Source organism: Papilio machaon, chromosome 4, assembly GCF_912999745.1.
Source record: "Papilio machaon chromosome 4, ilPapMach1.1, whole genome shotgun sequence".
Classification (NCBI taxonomy): Eukaryota; Metazoa; Arthropoda; class Insecta; order Lepidoptera; family Papilionidae; genus Papilio; species Papilio machaon.
In genome coordinates this window covers 6,891,872-6,910,415 of record NC_059989.1, presented here as the reverse complement: position 1 = coordinate 6,910,415, position 18,544 = coordinate 6,891,872, and the positions used below count along the sequence as shown (strand labels likewise).

The window sequence follows — 18,544 nt, the reverse complement described above, 5'->3', positions numbered from 1 at the left end:
AAAAAAAAAAGCTATATTATGTTGTGTCAAAAATATAAATACAAAATGTCATCGTTATGTAGGAACGCGGTTAGGAATCTCATCTCATTTATTTTCAATCTTGAAAATATGTTACAACGTATTTAGCTTCCCCTTGTTGAAATAACCACGTTTTTGGTCTTTCGGGTGTTCGTGCATTGACTGATTAGGCAACATGTTTTAGGAAATAGGAAAGGGGGCTAGACGGAAAAAATTCTTACGAAAAGTTGTCACGACACTTTTTGCTATAGTAAGGGCGTCGCATGTTTCTCTGTCTGTCTCTCTCTCTCTTATAGAAAGCAAACCAGATATTTTCATTTCTATTTCGCATTGAACAGTGTGGTGTCGTGACGATTATTAATAATTAAAAAAAAATATTATAACTTAAAAAAAATAAAATTTTATTATAATTCCTTCACTAATTAATCGAAAGGAACTTCGTTCCATCCGGGTGTCCCTTGACACCTCTCAAGTTTTTATATTTATCTATTTTATAATGCAGTTTGAATTTAAGTAACTAACACATATTTGCTTTTATTTTCTCTCCGATGTACTCCGTACTACTTATATAAAAAATAAAGAATGATTAATTTGCAACTACGATTGTAATAAAAATCTTCCATCAAATATTTCAGTTAGAATTTTTCCATTATTTTATGCTGTACAAAGCAAGTTGCCTACTGAATAGCTACAAGTCAAGGGGCCGCGAACTGCGCGTGTTGCGTGTAAACCTGAATTAAGACATGACGGCGACACAGCCGAACGCGTTGTGTGCGTACGTTGTGTGTGTGCAGAAGACATTGGTGTGCGTGCGCCGCGTCTATACGTGTGTGAGTGTCGTCATTTGCATGCCGTAGACGTAGAACAATATGGCAGCCGGCTACAGCTAAATACTCGATCAGTATGTCAGTTTCGTTCGTTACTGAGTAACTTTAGAGTGTGTTATTGCAACCATCAATTACTGCGACAAGTTTGTATTTTAAACAGAATTAAAATAAATTGGAACTAAAGTGACATGGAATTAACTATTTATTGAAGTAATATTTTATTGTCTTAACTTATTTATACAAAAATCTATTTAGCTTACTTTATTCCATAAACGTGTAACGCTGGTACCTAAATAGTGAAAAGAATTCCGATTACATTACAATACGTGTAGCGAGTAAAGAAAGTGCAATATATCCTCGGTTTTACGTTAATTAAATTATGTCGTAGCCGTGTGAGGGGCCGGGGAAATGCGCGTTGTAAGTGAATGTGGAGGTCAAGCTAAACTGGTTACTCCACTACACTGTGGCAACAGCGAGTTGTGTAATAACGTGTCGTTTACCCCGCGGCCTTCGCGTTGTTTCATGGCCCAACGTCGAACTCATCTAACCCATTGAACCAATCTAAATTAATCAATTCTATATGCCGATTGTATTTCTATAAAGCTATTTAGTAACGATAATAGGGAAAACTTTGATATTAATGTTAGAAAGAGAAACTTTAATCGATTTCTCGATGTTTTTACTGAAATTTGGTACACAGATAGCCCTGAGAAATGGGTTGAAAGTGGAGGTGGAAATTTGTATGGAAGTATTGTAATTTTTACAGTTAGAAGCATGAAACTTATTCGGCTTTAATGATCCTTTCGGCGCATTATACTTTTCATCTGAGTTCACAGACGACACTTACTTAACATCTACCGATCACTGAGACTCGACTGAGTTATTGACTAATGAAATTACGCCCTTCTGATTTATCTATTCATATTAGGTCCTTACATATGAAATTGGCGTTTTGCATGGGAGGAACAAAAAGTCGAATATTTTTTAATATAATATATTTAATTAATCAAAGTATGAACCATTATTTTCTATGCACTTTTGCCATCTCATAGGTAGTTCATTGATCCCTTTACTAAAAAACCAGTCGGACGGGAACCAATAAAATCTTTGAAGGCGATTAGGACTGACCCATCGGAGTTGAATTTTTTCCCTTGCAAGAAGTTATCCAAATTTCGAAAAAAATGGTAATCTGTTGGAGCAAGGTCCGGGGAGTACGGAGGATGTCTTAGACTTTCCAATTGAAGCTCTTCTAATTTAGTAGCCGTCTGTTGCGCAGTGTGTGGTCTAGCGTTGTCGTGAAGCAGCACTGGCGTGGAGCGATTGACCAGCCTAGGTTGTTTAGCCGCTAGCTTTTCCATCATGGTTTGCAATTGCTGACAATAGACATCAGCCGTAATAGTCTGGCCAGATTTGAGAAAACTGTAATGAACGATACCGGCACTAGTCCACCAAACGCTTACAAGTAACTTTTTTGGGGTTAATTTTCGCTTGGGGCAGGATTTGGCTGGCTGGCCAGGATCCAACCATTGCGCTGAGCGCTTCCGATTATCGTAAAGAACCCATTTTTCATCACAGGTAATGATTCGGTTTAAAATACCTTCATTATTGTGCCGGTTTAGTAATGTAACGCAACAGTCGACACGCGTTTGCCGGTTTGCTTCAGTCAATTCGTGAGGTACCCACCTTTCAAGCTTTTTAATCTTCCCAATTTGCTTCAAGTGAATTAAAACAGTTTTATCACTAACATCGCAGCCTGCAGCTAACTCGGACGTGGTTTGCGATGGATCCGCTTCCACAATAGCCTTCAACTCTTCATTATCAACTTGAGTCTCAGGCCGTCCACGGGGCTTGTTCTGCAGATCGAAATTTCCAGAACGAAAACGTTGGAACCAAAAACGAACTGTGTTTTCTTTTGCAACACGACCGCCATACACATCATTCACCCTTCGAGTCGTTTCCGCAGCACTAGTGCCACGGCGGAACTCGTACTCGTAAATAATGCCATATTTTAAGTTTTCCATTTTGTAAAATGAGTGACGCAAACAGAAAAAAAGAGAAGAAAAAAAACAAATGAATGACGGTCATCGAACCACAAATACATGAGTCTATAGCTGTACAAATTTGAATTTGGAATTCCTTACCAAAGAGGAGAAATTCGTGATTAAAGTGGCCAGTACGAAAAACGCCAATTTCATATGTAAGGATCTAATATTTATGCCTCACTATAATAGGTATTAATACATGTTTCACTGTAATGGAAACCCACGTACATTGTATTTTTCATTTCTATTGTTTTTGTCACGGTTCATAATTGATTGTCGAAGAATGCGGAAATAGAATAATGCACCTTGAAAACAGTCGTTCGCCTCCAAACAAGTTGTTAAAATTCCAAACCGGCCGGCCTGTGTTGTTCCCACTAGTTGGAGTTTTAATTTAACAATATCTACAGCTGCGTGTAAGTTACAGTTTTAATATAATTGGATAGTCAGATATAGTCATGGTACATTTCTCCTTCATTTGAGATACATACATACAAACTTTTGTTAGTAAGTATGTCTAGAACGGTACATGGATCTCGCTGAAATTTGGCATAGAGATAGAGCATAGTCTGGAAGAACACATAGGCTAGTAATTAAGATTTTTTTTATTCCGTGAATACGGAGTCGCGGGCGAAAGCTAGTTATTACATTAAAATGCAGACTTTTATCATTTTACCAATAAATAATTGATATTTTTTTCATTTTAATGTATTTTTATATTTGGAATGCGTTTAGGTACGTACGTTTAAGTAGTAGAGGTAGGGATTTTTTTCACTGGGAAACATCTCGTGATTTGATATAAAGGTAACTTAATTGGTTTCAGATTACAACGCCGCCCCGCTGTTCGCCTCGGAAAACGCCTCCAGTGGTAAGCATTAAGCTCTTTTATCACATTACATTCAACAAAGTAGCATGAACGCTACAAACAATAAGTCGAGATGGAGAACAAAAAAAATCACAAGGAAGTTAATTGAAACGTTAGCAAATAGTTTTCAAATAACTTTATTTGTCGAATCACCGAATTACTAAAGCTAAGAAATTTAAATTTTACACGATTTTATTACGATGTAAATGGACGTTAACTAAAGATAACCTTCAAGGGTGCAATAGTGACATATAAAAGAAAACAAAATGACCAAATCGAAAGAGCTAATTTTAACGTTAAAAATCTTAAGAAATATCAATTGAAATTGGTATAACTTAAGTTAATAATTTTTATCATTGTTTGTAAAGATTTATAGGAATGTTGTCAACACGTGATACATATCAAATATTCAGCTGTCAAGTGCAGTAGTTGACGCGTGACGTTGACGGAAATTTGCTCACAATAGCCAACGCTTGTCATGACATTGATGTTCGTTTCCACAAACACCTGTTTACGTGACACCAGTTTGTAACTTCTGAGCCAGTCTTGCACTAATGTTTAATCAATTACTTTGTCACTTCAATATAAATCAAACGATAGTTATAAAAGGAGATTTTTAAACTGTCAAAGTTCAACAGCAGTACAATAACGATTAGATATTTGTTGACAACATTTTAAAGAATCATGGAAAGTAAATAGTATTTTAAAATGAATTTAATTTCGTCTACAAATCAAAAAAGTATCGAAATAATTCAAAGAGAATTTATTGTCAAACGATAAACTAAGTGAGTCGTGTCCCGCCCCAAGCGAATCGACGTCTTTTGTCCGCAAATTTAATAAATTTCAACCATGTTTATGATAATGGCTTTGGATAGGTAAGATTTATGGGAGCGTACTTTACAAACCTTTGTATTTCCTTTTTGATAAATAGCACTTTAGATTTTAGTGACTAACATTCGAATTTCGAGCAGAGACAAACGGTAACTATTAGCCTTAAAACTATTCGAACCCACGACATCATTTATTATTTCTTTTTAACGAATTCTGTTTATAATTCAAGATTTTTTTAAAGCCTTTACCATACTTCCAAAGTGTTAAAAATTTAAATACAATATAATATTCCAGAACGTTCTTATGAGTTGTAATTTTCTTAAACCCAGTGATTACATCAAACAATTACATCGCCATATTGTTCTATCCATTGTTTAGAATCGGATACTGATGCGAAATAATGACAACCTTTCTAATCTTGATCATCCATTTCGTGGGTGTTTACAGACTAAGAAAAAAACCTTCTAATATCAAAACATGTCGTTAGAATTTATTAAAAAATATCTGTTGATAAATTCTGTTTATTATTAAATTATTGTATAATATTCATATAATTAATATTGGCAATAAAAAATTATGTACAAAATTAAAAACATAAATTATGAAGACGTTGACATTTTACAATTTAATAAAGCGTTTCTTCTGAAACCCACGGTTGCATTGAATTCCAGCTATAACATTATGATTATTTCTTCATTACGTTAAAAAAATCTGTGTCTATTTCAAACCTTTTTGCTTTGGTTATCTTCTAATATATAAAATTCTCGTGTCACAGTTTTCGTCACCGTACTCCTCCGAAACGGCTTGACCGATTCTCATGAAATTTTGTGAGCATATTCAGTAGGTCTGAGAATCGGCCAACATCTATTTTTCATTTTTTTTCTAACTGCGCGTGGACGGAGTCGCGGGCGACGGCTAGTAAATTATAAAAATATCTTTAAACATATATCTTCATAGTATCAGAACTTCTGTAAACAAATGTCATGTTTGTTTATTTAAACAATAATATATTTCACGTCCAGTCTAACAATACGTCTACGTAAAAGATGTGACCAAGTCAAATGATAAGAAGGTGATTGCAGTGATATTTCCAATAGTCGACTATCGGTTATTAACCTAATAAGATAAGGTATCGTGCCGGCGCTGGCGTCCTACATACTTCCGTACTGCTATTACGAATGCGTACTACATTGCTGTAGACGAGGTATGCCCACGCGCAGTGATAGTAACCAATCACTGGTTAACACTGTTACAATTATCATCAAAGTCGATTACTTGATAACTTATAATGCAGACGGTGATGCTTTGGTACTATAATATATGGTAGAATAAAAAAATAATTATATGTTATAGTAACAAATTAGAAAGCTTGTTACCTGTAAAATACATACGTATTGTTATTCTTTAAAAATCTATCAAGGTCTATTAATTATAGAAAGGAATTCTGAGAAAAATATGAAGTCGAAGAACGATTAAATGATGCATTAGTAGAACTATACCATATTTTAAGGAATAAATCGATAATTATATAATTGAACTAAATAATAAGTTCGATATAACAGTATTTTTAAAATAAAGGTAATATTATTACGTGTTTTCAAAATTATTCTAGAATTTTCGGTGAAAGTAGCGCAGATAATCTAAAAGTAGATAAAAAATATGTAACACGTCGAGCCCATTAGGTTGCCACATATCTATTAGCAGATATCTCGTGTTAAAATGTAGAACTTATTGCTTTGTTTTATTCTTGATCGACCGAACTAAAATACAGAATTATTACTCTATTTTACTATTTTTCATCTATTTTTTAATGTTTGTCATCTTATAGATGGCTGGATGTTTATTGATACGTAGGTATCTCTAGAACAGCTAAACGGATCTAACTGAAATTGGGCCTTTAAGATAATTAAGTTTATTTTAAACCCCGTGCGAATAGAGTTTCCGCACAGCTAGTATATTAAAAAATCGTTAAATGTTCTTTTAAAATTATCTCGGTTTTATTCTAGTTTACGCTCTAGATTGAAAGAATAAAACAACTAGGATCGGATATCGGTTTGTTCGTTTTGTATTAACTTTGCATGCTTGTCTTGATGTACACTCACGGCGAAATAAATGGATCAATTACAGGTCCTGCATTAGCCGCTTCGAGTCTAGGTATCGCGATCGTGCACGCCTCAACGCTCCTCGAAGGCTGGGCCTGACGTTTGTAATGTAAAAGCAGCAATTTAATGTTCTCTTTCGTTCTGTAAAAATGCTGCGGACATTTTGTAGAATATAAAGTGAAATAAAAACACTTTTAAATTTAATTTGATTATGTTTTTTGACATAGAGATCAGAAAATCACCACTTTACGTTATTAATTTTATATCGTTTAGAAAGGCTACGCATAATCTCATATTATTATTTTATTACCTTATATGTAGTATAAGATACATACAAGTTCAAACTTACATTGCATAATTTAAAAAATTTACAATTTTTCCTGAAGGTTAAAGTCAAAAACTTAACGCACCCTGAGATTCTCTGTACTGAGAGAATAGACGAGTCGCGTGGACGTTTCAACAGTGTGTGTACGGACCGCACGCGACAGATACAATATTGGTTTCAAAGATTTACGTTGCCTTGTGTACGAAGGAGTTAGAATTTACTTACATTACATGTATATTGCACGACATTTTTTAAAACTGGAATATAAAATAAAATGTGGTACATGATTAAGACGAGTCGAGTCCTGTTAGTGGGGCGGACCAACCAGTCTAGCTCGTAATATGGCTCATTTGTAAGGCATTTGTCCGAGCCGGTCCTAGATGAAGTAGTAATAAAAGAAAGTCGACGCTTGCATCGGCCACGGCTTGCAAAACCTTGCGGTCGATAATGTTTAATTCGCTTTCACTAGTTAGCTATGAATTTTGTGATATCCATCCATATATAATTCGATTCGATTCGACATTCAAAATACTAGCTACAAGTTCTAGGTGATGTGTTGACGTATTTAATGTTCTAGTATAAATATGAAAAAGCATGTCACGAGAACAAGGCTCTTGTTTGTGTCTATGAATGATATGTTTGATTCATTCATTACAATCATAAGTTTCTTGAAGATTTGACTTTGAAAGTTATCCAGGTGTTACTTGTTTTGATTCGAACGTCTTTAGGCTTACGACTTAAAACATCGACAATAACAAGGGAATAACTAACAAATTATTCTGTGATGCATTCGATGTACAGCAACAAATCCAGCTTCAATCGAGTTGAAATGAGATTTGTTTTGTATTGATATGAATACATTGATGCAGCGGATATGTACACGAAACTACGTCATAGGAACCGTTGTATAAATATATGTGTCACCGGCAAATCGTGTATCCAGAACGTTTGTAATTCGTCTAGGAAAATTCTCGGCAAAATGCATAACGAACGATTTAATTTACAAGTTGTTGTGTTTTCATTTGCTGTTATTTTCTGTGTAGCCAAAAAAGTATAGCAGACTGCCTAGTGGAGTACCAATAAAGTGTAATCTTTACAAATTGATGAAACACACGTTAATTTGTAAATGACTTCGTTTGATATGCAATTGGTCGAGACTGCGATTTGCCTGGGTAAATTACAAACGGGCGGCGTACACGCTTTGACGGTGACATGAATCTAACCGGGAACCGTTGTCAAGCCGGACGCTTTAAATATCTCACGTACCCGTAGTCTGTACGTCACTTATATGGTTTTTGATTTAATGAAATATTCAAGCTTCGAGCACGGTTTCTGGCTTATGTTTAAAATTGAGATTTAATTTTGATTGTACTTACCAAACTGATACAAGATTTTATCTTAAAGATGTAGATTGATTGTTATGATTCGTGGTAGATGAATTTTTGTTTTTCATTTTTTATTTTTAGTACACTTTACGCCGGATAGGGGGCGCTGCACCAATTTTAATAAAAATTTTGTAGATGACGATACGATGGCGATTGTTACGAATATTTGTGCTAGGCCCACAGATCCTGATATTAACAAGCATATTTTCCTTCGAGTCAAGTCAAATTGCCTGACTAATCCTCGTGATAATCTTTGCAACAGTTCATATTCAAATGATTTAAACAATGACAAAATGACATTATGTGGGATCTCACTCAATCGCTGTAAAAAAATACAATACTTCTGTTACATTTCATAGCGTAGTACCAAATTGTCTGGACAAACCCACAATGGGTTTAAAGACACTTTTATTGTAACTGTATATATTGTACCCTTTTTAATATAAATAAATAAAAAAAAATGATCAAATAAATATAAAAAGTATGTAATACATTTATCAAACGAAACAACGGGGTTGAATAAATCAAATTATAGCAACGTATACATCGTTGCCGGCTGCGGAATTGTTACACGTGTATTGTCAAACGTTGACAAATTCCCGGAGGATTCGCTACTTTTGTATCGAATGTATCTTACAAAGGATAACAAAGTGACAATAGAATCCCTATAAGATATTTTGTTACTCGTTTACGAGAAAATGACACACACGTTAAGGGTCACTTACCTTGGATAAGATAATGCTTGTTTTTCTTCTACGGATTGTATTAACTGTCCTCTTTGTTCTAAACCGATGAATTGAAAATATTCATATTTATTACGCCTTAATTAACTTTTACGTCGCTGTCAATAAACGAGCTTTGTTTCGAGTGTATCTTCATTACGGTTAGAGACTGACGTCAAATACTTGTATAGGTACTAATTGTATGTTAAGAAATAACAAGAAACTCTGTGGCATAAATTTTATCAGTCACCTCTTTTCTTGGTCTTGGTAAAGTCATTTTCACTCATCTACAGGTCTCATATCTCCAAAACGGCTGAGCGGATCTTGATGAAATTTGGCATAGATGTAGATCAAGTATCGAAGAACCCATAGGCTACTTGCTATGTTTTTTTTTTTAATTCTGCGCGGACGGAGTCGCGGGCGACAGCTAGTTTTTCATATAATAGACGGAAAAAATACTGTTAATTAACTTTGTACCTGTAATTATTTTGTTGTGAGTGGTGTTCAATTCGAAGTGAATTTGTTTTAATACAATTTATGTTCGCATAAAATTTCGTAATCGTGTTGTTGTGAAATCGAAAGGGTCTTGAACTCCAATTAGGGCATTGTTCTAACTTGTCATATGTTATTCAAGGTCGACTTGCTGCCGTGCGCGTACTACAAGTTGACTCAATGAATGAACTCGCATTGACTATTACGGCATAAAACATAACATAAAACTTCAATTTATATATATTTGATTATCTTTCCTTCACTTATAAAATACATTATAATTAAGTCAGCAACTTAATATTCTAACTAAACATGTTGTTGATAAGTATGACAATGATTCTTTTCTACAATTACTCCAGCATTGGCACTGGCGCTTTTTATTTACTCCGCTTTAAAACGCGTTTAAATACAACAAATTCATTTCCATGTACTTACGTTATTCATACGGCAACGCTACCAACTCGACGTTTTTTACCGCGCAGTTTTGCATTTTGAGCACAGGGCGAAAGAAACAAGAGTGATTTGAATCGTATAAAATTGCCCTTGCGAATGCGGACTTAAGCTTAAAAATTTAAATCATCTCTGTTATTATCTTGAACAAATAAGAGATAACAATATGTTTTAAATGGGTATTTTGGTCTCAAAAACCCATGGTAAGCATAGTAATAGTTTGCGAATATGACCGATGACATTCTATCATTATAAACGCGTGTTAACTAAAGTTTACGTGTATCGCATCTCTGTCTGATCTGAGGGTTTATCACGAATATTTGCGATATTCCTTTTCGTAACGTTATCGACAAAATATATCACAATTTGTATAATACTGATAGAGATTTTTTTAATACTCTGTCGTTTATTCTATATATCTATGGACCTATTGTCATCTAGGCGCGTTTCGTTTTACGAATGTAACCTCATTTGTTCTTTTTTCGATTCGCAAATATGTAACATTAATCATTTTGCGACAGAATTCAATTTCCCTTTACTTTTTGCTCCGTCAGTCGTATTCGTTGTGTTTTTTCTCTCTTGACGATGAATGATCCTAACAAACATATGTTAATGTAATGAGGTATACGAGGCATGCGGTGACAGAATGGAAATATGAATCCGCAAACCGAGTCTATTTCTGTAAAGAGAATAAATTAATGTTGTCTCCAAACGAGTGAACACGTCTCGGTATATTGTTGTAAATAATTTGGATTGTGCGACAAAATTGTATTATATTCTTTCTGCCAAATTTCTTTGTCCTTTTACAAGGACATTCTATTTCAGTGGATCGAAAAATTGTTAAGCGATGTTATTGTTATATTTTGAAAAGCTTTCATATTTTTGTGGTTTATTAAATTAATATTGTTTTATGAATTGTCTATCCCAGGGATCCCCAAACTATTTTGGACAAGTGACCCCCTTTTCCAAAATGAACCGTTCCCTCAGACCCCCATGGCCAAATTATCTACTTTTAAGATCAATGATTGTTATTATTATTATTATTCATTCTGACATAGGTCAATAGAAGAAGACAGAGTGAGAATTAGCAATGTTTTAAGTTCAATATCGACCCCAGCATGAAAACCATTATGATTAATAATTTAACTAGATTTTTACTCCTCGAAATTTCCTTTTATAAATCCTTCGAAGAATGCGACAATGTAGCTTAGTTATTCCATACTTGTAGCCATCTTCGGGTAGGTCATGCTCCTGGGTGTCCCGACTGAAACCGAAAGTGCGCGGACCAGTTCAAGTGCAGCCGAGCGACGGGGATGAAGCGCGGGGGTGTGCGGGTGCGCGGTGGAAGGGGCGTGACCCGGTCGCAGCTCAGTGCCCGGACGGCAACGCAGATAAAATCCCCTAAGAGACATTTAACTAACTAGCTAATTTGTTAGCACTTAATCTTACTTAACACTAGCTTAAAATGTGAATATTGCATATTTTGTAGGCATGTAATTCGTATAAATTAAGAATTCAGTACCTAACAAATTATATTAGATTATAAAACCTATTGTAATTAATTTGTAGTCGTTTAGACTCGTTCTCTTTGTTCGCCAGTTGAAAGTAGGTCATCAAATGTAAATTATACTTACAAACGTAATCGATACGTAGTTAATACTTGATGTATTCGATATTGCACGTCAAAATCAAGGACTTTTCAAATCTGATGGAAAGGTAAAAAATGTACTACGGTAAGGCTAACGATTCGAAATTGACTTTTATCAAATTTTATCGTTTTAACTTGTTTTTCATAAGAAAATGTTTAAATGACGCTTGTAAAATAATTTAATAATAATATTTAATTCATAAAGGATTTCACCAGGCTATAATAAAACGTGGAAGTAACGAATTAAGTGTCGAATCATTAATCGTTAGTTCCACCGATGATTCTATTGTCTATGAATATTATGTATGCAATCGCGTTTTGAAGTAACGGTCCGTCTAGGGTTTGTGTGTCACTGTACGAATTCCTTATAAGTAAATGTCGACGGAAGAATTTGTATATGTCCTGTACTGGACTAGACGGATAGATTGGACTTACGGCTAAGCTCAGCTCATCTGAAGATTATTTTAATAACCTTCTATAGGTAATCTATAGTATATCCTACATTTACCGTAGATCAGTTAAGTTTTAATTTAATTGAATTTACTCCTTCTCACATATCTTTCTTCACGATGACTTGTCCATGCCATTCTAACCTTTTGTTCCTTAATTTATTTATCCTACGCTTTCTACCAAATTTAAACTATAGACCTGTATCTTAAAAATTTCCTACCTAATAGTAATTACTAAAAGCTAACGTTAGTAAAAGTTTTACTTAGCTATTTCATTACTGTTGAGTATTTGTGTACTCTGAGTATGCATAACAAACAAATTAAGTCGGTCACCGGGAACTGCCTCGTGGGTGCAATGTGATACAATGTGTATTGCGACATTATATCTATATCGTCAATTTGGACGTTACACGCGTTGCTTTTTATTATAGAAAAAATTATGTATTAGGGACTAGTTTTATATAACATGAAGATCGAATTTCATAACTATCGTTGAAATCTTTATAGTTCCTTGGTATGTACGTTGAAAACTAGGTAAATAAGAACTGAAACTTAAAAATCTCATATCATAGACATCGCTTGCAGCTGTCACTTAGTGGATCTCTCAACTTAGGGTAGGTAAATCAAATTGTCGGCGCATCTTGAATCTAGAACGATATTAAGCACTGTTTTTCTTTTGTTTTACTAAACTATTCCACCATATTAACACGCATATTGAATTCGTTCAACTCTCTGACCCTTAGTTTCCGTGGCAACAACAATACCACGATTTTATAACCATGTTTGTCTTTCCTTAATTTATTCCCTCGGGGTCCTTACAAGGATTTGGAAGATAAACGACATCAATAAGGGTAATTCGACTAATCCCCAACCTAATCACCATACTGTTTGTGATGGCCAAGAGTGTTACGTTTTCTAATTACAAATTACTTCTAGTCTGTTGGAATTTAATCATTTTGCATAATCAAGTTCACGGAAATATTTTCTATATCTTTTTATATATATTTGTACTTAAGACTGTCTTTAGTGTGTATTGATCGTAAAGAATTTTTTTGCAAATTTATCAAAGATAAAAAAAAAGTAATCCGTTCGTGATTTGAAAAATAATGGAGGCTATTGTGAAAGTTTTTATAACAAGAGAAAGCTTCCAATTTTAAATTATCGATAGACAGACCTAGTTAATACTGGCCGCGAGCAAAATAGGTAGTTTGAATAATAGCTGGTGGTTGGCAATTTCAACGACTACAATGACTGTTTTTTACTGCCGTAGCACATATTTTGTAACATTCATTGAAACACTAGCTGTCGCCAAAACGGAATTAAAAAAAACATAAAAAGCCTATGTGTTCTTCCAGATTATGATCTATATCCATGCCAAATTTCATCGAGGTTCATTAAGCCGATCTGAAGATACCTTCAAACATCAATCCATCCATCCATCTACCCATCCATACATTCGCATTCATAATATTAGTGAGATTAACACGATTTTTGTGGTATGCAAAAACATGCAAAATCTATCAGGTTAATTTAAAAAAATTGTATTGTTTATTTACAAAATTGTACCCATAATTATGTGCAAATAATTCATTATTCATTGAGCACAAACGTGCACATTGCAAAGCGACGTAACTATTTTTGTGCCACATCAACTGTTGCACTTGCATAGTCTCGCCAATTTATGCACTATAATGAACCGACACACACACGAACAAGCAGTCTATGTTTAGATAGGAAAATAGAATATTCCATTTCAACAAGATATAAACATTATTCATTGATTAAGCGGTGATTAGCAGTCTATTATTGCATAGCTCGCGCTATATATAGAGCCAAATGCCGTTGTCGTCCAAAGACCTTTGAATTAGTTAATGAATCATGCGATTACCTTCACAAATAATGATGTTATTATAAACGGAGACCAGTTACGGTATGCTGGAACTCTCAATAACGTGCGTATCGATTCGTCGTCAGATGTAGGTCGCAACCTCACGGGTCAAAGGTCACGGGTAGGTCACTTATCAACGTTAAATAATAGCCTTCCTCCGTCGTTTAGTCTTTCCCGCGCCTTCAAACTCGATATGCGGTCGTCCCTTAGCCTTCAATGTAGCCTGCTCGTAAAATTAGACCATAAAATACATTGTTGCCACAACACTAATAGTATTGGTCAGTAAATTCGACGCACTATGTTTTAAACGCTGCTTTCTGGCTTTATGAGCCTATTGTATTTCAAAGTAAAGAATGCAAAAAGTTAAAAAGAAACCTGTATTTGAAACGTTTATATCGAGTAGTTTCAGATCGAAGGCGAGAGAATATTGATATTATCCGGGAAAGAAAACAATCTAAAGACGAAATTTAAACGAATTTTTGTTTAAAAAAATCTTCAAAAGTTCCTTTATTTTGCAATTATTTTTCACCAATGCTATGTTAACAAGAAATGCAACCATTTAACCTCGACAAATATTAATTTTTAAGATTTTTCTAAAAAAAAACTGTAACTAATATTGCAATTGAATTAATAAAGCGTAATTATGAAAAGTCCTCGTCCTACCCAAAGTTAGGTCACAGCGATAGACTAGATGCGAAATCGATACGCGCCAACCTTTCCCGACCTCTGAGCTCGCCGGCTCAATACTAAAATAATTGTCTATTTTTACTTCCAATATTTCTGTGTTTTATCGTTGCATTTTGAGTGTTTTATGAAGGTGTGGGTTTGTAAAATCCTATTAAAGTCTAAACAGAGTTTTTGTGGCGCGCAAAAATTACATTATTACCTAAATGGCTCTGTTCCCCAACTTTCTTTTACCCATATGACATTTATACGCCTAATTTACATCAATATTTTAATTTACTCTTTTACATTTATTTTTACTAACACTAAGCTCAATTCAAAGTATTTGCTAAGTATACAAGCTTACTCTTCCAAGTGATTATTACGTGCATAACTTCATAAGATCAAACGAGGTTAAGTCGAATCACTTAGAATCTACTCGTAACATAACTTTATAGTAACATTCACAAAGATACACATTGATCTTATACTAGTAGTCTATAAAGGTATTCAGAATCAAAGCGTATAATAATGCAAATTGGTAAAGCAACAACAGCTTCTGCAAATTATACGTTCCGTCCAGTGCGGCGAACACGCAATCATGTGTTAGTTCACCGGCGAAACGGGGCTTCTTTCAAATTGAAATAACCAACCGTCTTAACCAGACACTCTAACACTTACTATATTCTATTAAACAAAAGCTAAACATAAATTGGACGAGCAAACTTAAACAACTCATGCACTTTCTCACGCTCGCCCAGTCTAAAGCCAATTTTCCACAAGAGAGCAAAAATAACACAAATTCAATTAGGAATTACGTTTTCTGTTTTGTGAAGCAAAATAGAGAAATTTACGAATGCAAGTGAGCAATGTATTGTTACAAAGAACGAACTATAATATCTATTTATAAACATTGTTGTATGAAATTAAAATCAGGGATATAAAAATACTTACATTAAACAAAATAAAAATAATAGTCCATGTTCACTGCAGCTATGACGAGTAGTTCTGTTCTCTTCATTATTCTATGATGGAAATAGTTTATGGTAATTAACCTATTGCACCGAATTTACTTGTACTTCGTTAGTTTAATGCTAAATTAATTTTTATTGTTAAATATTCTATTTGCATGATAATATGTCTATTGTAAAAGTGAGTAAATATTTAATGTCGACAAACTATTTATCACTTTAGCTTAATTATCGTAGTAACATTTTTATTATTTAGAAAATATGTGAATAAAATCAAAATTAATACTGCTGTAAAACAATCACCAGATGGCGATATAGCTGGTGTATTATATAAACAGTAGCGTTGCAGGGGCGGACGGAAGGAGTGCCACTGAATGCATTGTTTCAGTTGCATTCAGATGACGTGCCGTCGTAACAATGGAAATACTATCTTTTGACTATTCGTTACATAGATCATTTACATATGGACTGACCAATCCATCGTAACTACGTAATTTATTTATGTAATAACCCGTTTCAAATCAGTATGCACATAAATGTCATCCAAATGGATTTAACACCTACATGGTTAACTTGCCCATGTAAGAAAATAAAGTTAAAATATCGCCTGGAACTTTTTTATGCTCGTTAAATTAAATCGTAACTTTTATACAACGCAATAACTTAAAGTAATTCGTACGCTTATATGAATTAATTTTGTGTAGGGTAGGGCGGGGCAGAAAGGTCCAATTTCACTTCTAGCAATTATATTATGAAAACCAAACCTACTACATCAAAATAAACAACACATATGAAACAAACAACTATCGAACTATGTTTGGCTCAATTCTTGGTTGATTCATCATTATAGAAATATATCTTTTTACTGTTTTTCTAGACATTGTCATCTGTCTCTTTTTGCCCCATAGTAGGGGTAAAAAGGGACAGCGAAGAGGCAAAAAGGTCCAATATTTCATTCTTAATTTTAAAGGGTTTTATGAAATTATAACCCCAAATGATTTAATGGAAATCAAAAGTATATTTTGTTTTCAAAAAACAAATACGGTTATCATTATTATAGAAAAAAAATATTCTCTTCGTTCAAGTATAACTAAATTTAATTCAGTCTTAATCAAATAACACAATGTTTGCACCATTATGTAGTATTAGGCAAATTAAATTAAACAAAATTGGATATGAAACTGTAACAAAAGTTAACAGTTAACATATAAGTAAATTAGGCATAAAATTGTACAAAATTTAAGTAAATAATAGGAAATGTTAATAAAGTCTCTGACCCAAAACATGTCGGGGGATCACGAAAAAAACAAGTAGAGTAATATTAGTTCCGCGTTCACCTGATGTTACAGAACCAACATTTCGTTTTCCTTTAGCTGCAATTATTTTTGATGGTTTGGTGACAGTCGATACACCAGTTTCATCTGCATTCCATATAGAAGAAGCCGTCAATTTAAATCGATCCATAACTTCTGCTAATTTTGAGTAAAATTCTTGCACATTGGTTTTGTTGAATGACGTTGCTCTGCTGAGGCTTGTTGCTTCAGGTTTTCTAATAGAGAGACTTGTATTTCGTTTAAGAAAAGCGGACATCCAATCCATACCAGCCATTTTGTTTGTATGCCATGAATCTGGTATATTTATTTTATATTTAATAGCACAGTCATAATCCATGCGACGAACTTCTTTAGGACTTATACCGTGGAAAATTTGTGCAAGTGTGAGCAAATATTCTGTGAGACCTGCTTCTTGTTCTTTATTAAAAAGCTGTCTTGGAGTACCATAGCCAAATTTCAAATTTACAGGATCATCCTCCATTCGTTTAATAAATCTTGATAAGGAAGTTTTACTTAATTCAAAATCTCGACATACCCCTCTTAATGATTTACTTTCGCGTAGAACTAAATTTGCTGCACGTTGCATTAATTCTATAGAGTTAGTGCCACGATCTGTTTTTCTTTTATAGTTCCGCATACTTAAACAAAAAAGAAAGATTTTATAACCGATATGTAAATGATGTGGGGTAAAAAGGACCAACTGGACCTTTTTACTCCAATCACGTGTGAGTATTTATAGAAGTTACACAAAAAAAACCACTCAGTCTAACGTAAAAATGACAATACAATTTAAAAACCAATTAAATAACGTATACTTAAAAACTATATTCGGGGATCGTAGCCTTAAAAACAGTCCTTGAAACCAAAAATACTAACAACGAAAAAAGTTACTTACGTTCAATTTTGAACACACCACCTTGTATCTCCCACAAGCAACGTCGCACGATTGTAGGGGATTGTGCGTTACTCCCCCCGCGCCCGCTTCTTTACACTCGTATCATTCGCAACAACGAGTCGTCACTTGTTTTTGAGATATTTGTGGTGGACCTTTTTACCCGCGGACCTTTAAGCCCCGCCCTACCCTATATAAAAAACAAACACGTATAAAGATATTAAAGCGCTCATCACCGTAACGAAGTCGTGTAAAAGTGAAAACACTATTGCTTCCAGTGTTTAACAAATTTAACGAATTAAGACACGAAAAAATTTTGTTAAGTTAATTTTATTAATTTAAAATCTCGAAACAATTCAGAGCTTTGTAAGTAAATATTTCAAATGAACGCTATTTTTACCTTCGCCTTCCAATGTTGAATCTCTCATTCAGAGATGACAATGTATTTTAAAATAGATTTTTTGGTAATAGAAACCCACGGGTTTTGTGGTATATTAAAAATATATATGTAGATATTGAAATAAAAGTTATATTCCTCTACAAATAAATTAAATTGTAAAGCAGAAATTTATTATATATGTGAATGGACAGGATTATTTGTCTATATAGAAACATGTAGCAATAACTAGTAATGTACGTATGT

The 18,544-nt window shown here is 34.0% G+C and overlaps 1 protein-coding gene across 3 annotated transcripts in view; it reads left to right on the top strand.

The window, feature by feature from the left end:
- The window catches only part of LOC106720335 (ecdysone receptor), a 179,268-nt gene that overhangs the window by 57,804 nt on the left and 102,920 nt on the right, over nt 1-18,544 (top strand). For all 3 annotated transcript variants that reach the window (XM_014514977.2, XM_014514978.2, XM_014514976.2), the window contains one exon: nt 3,708-3,752. The gene's annotated coding sequence lies outside the window, so the exon portion shown is untranslated. The remainder of the gene's footprint in view (nt 1-3,707; nt 3,753-18,544) is intronic.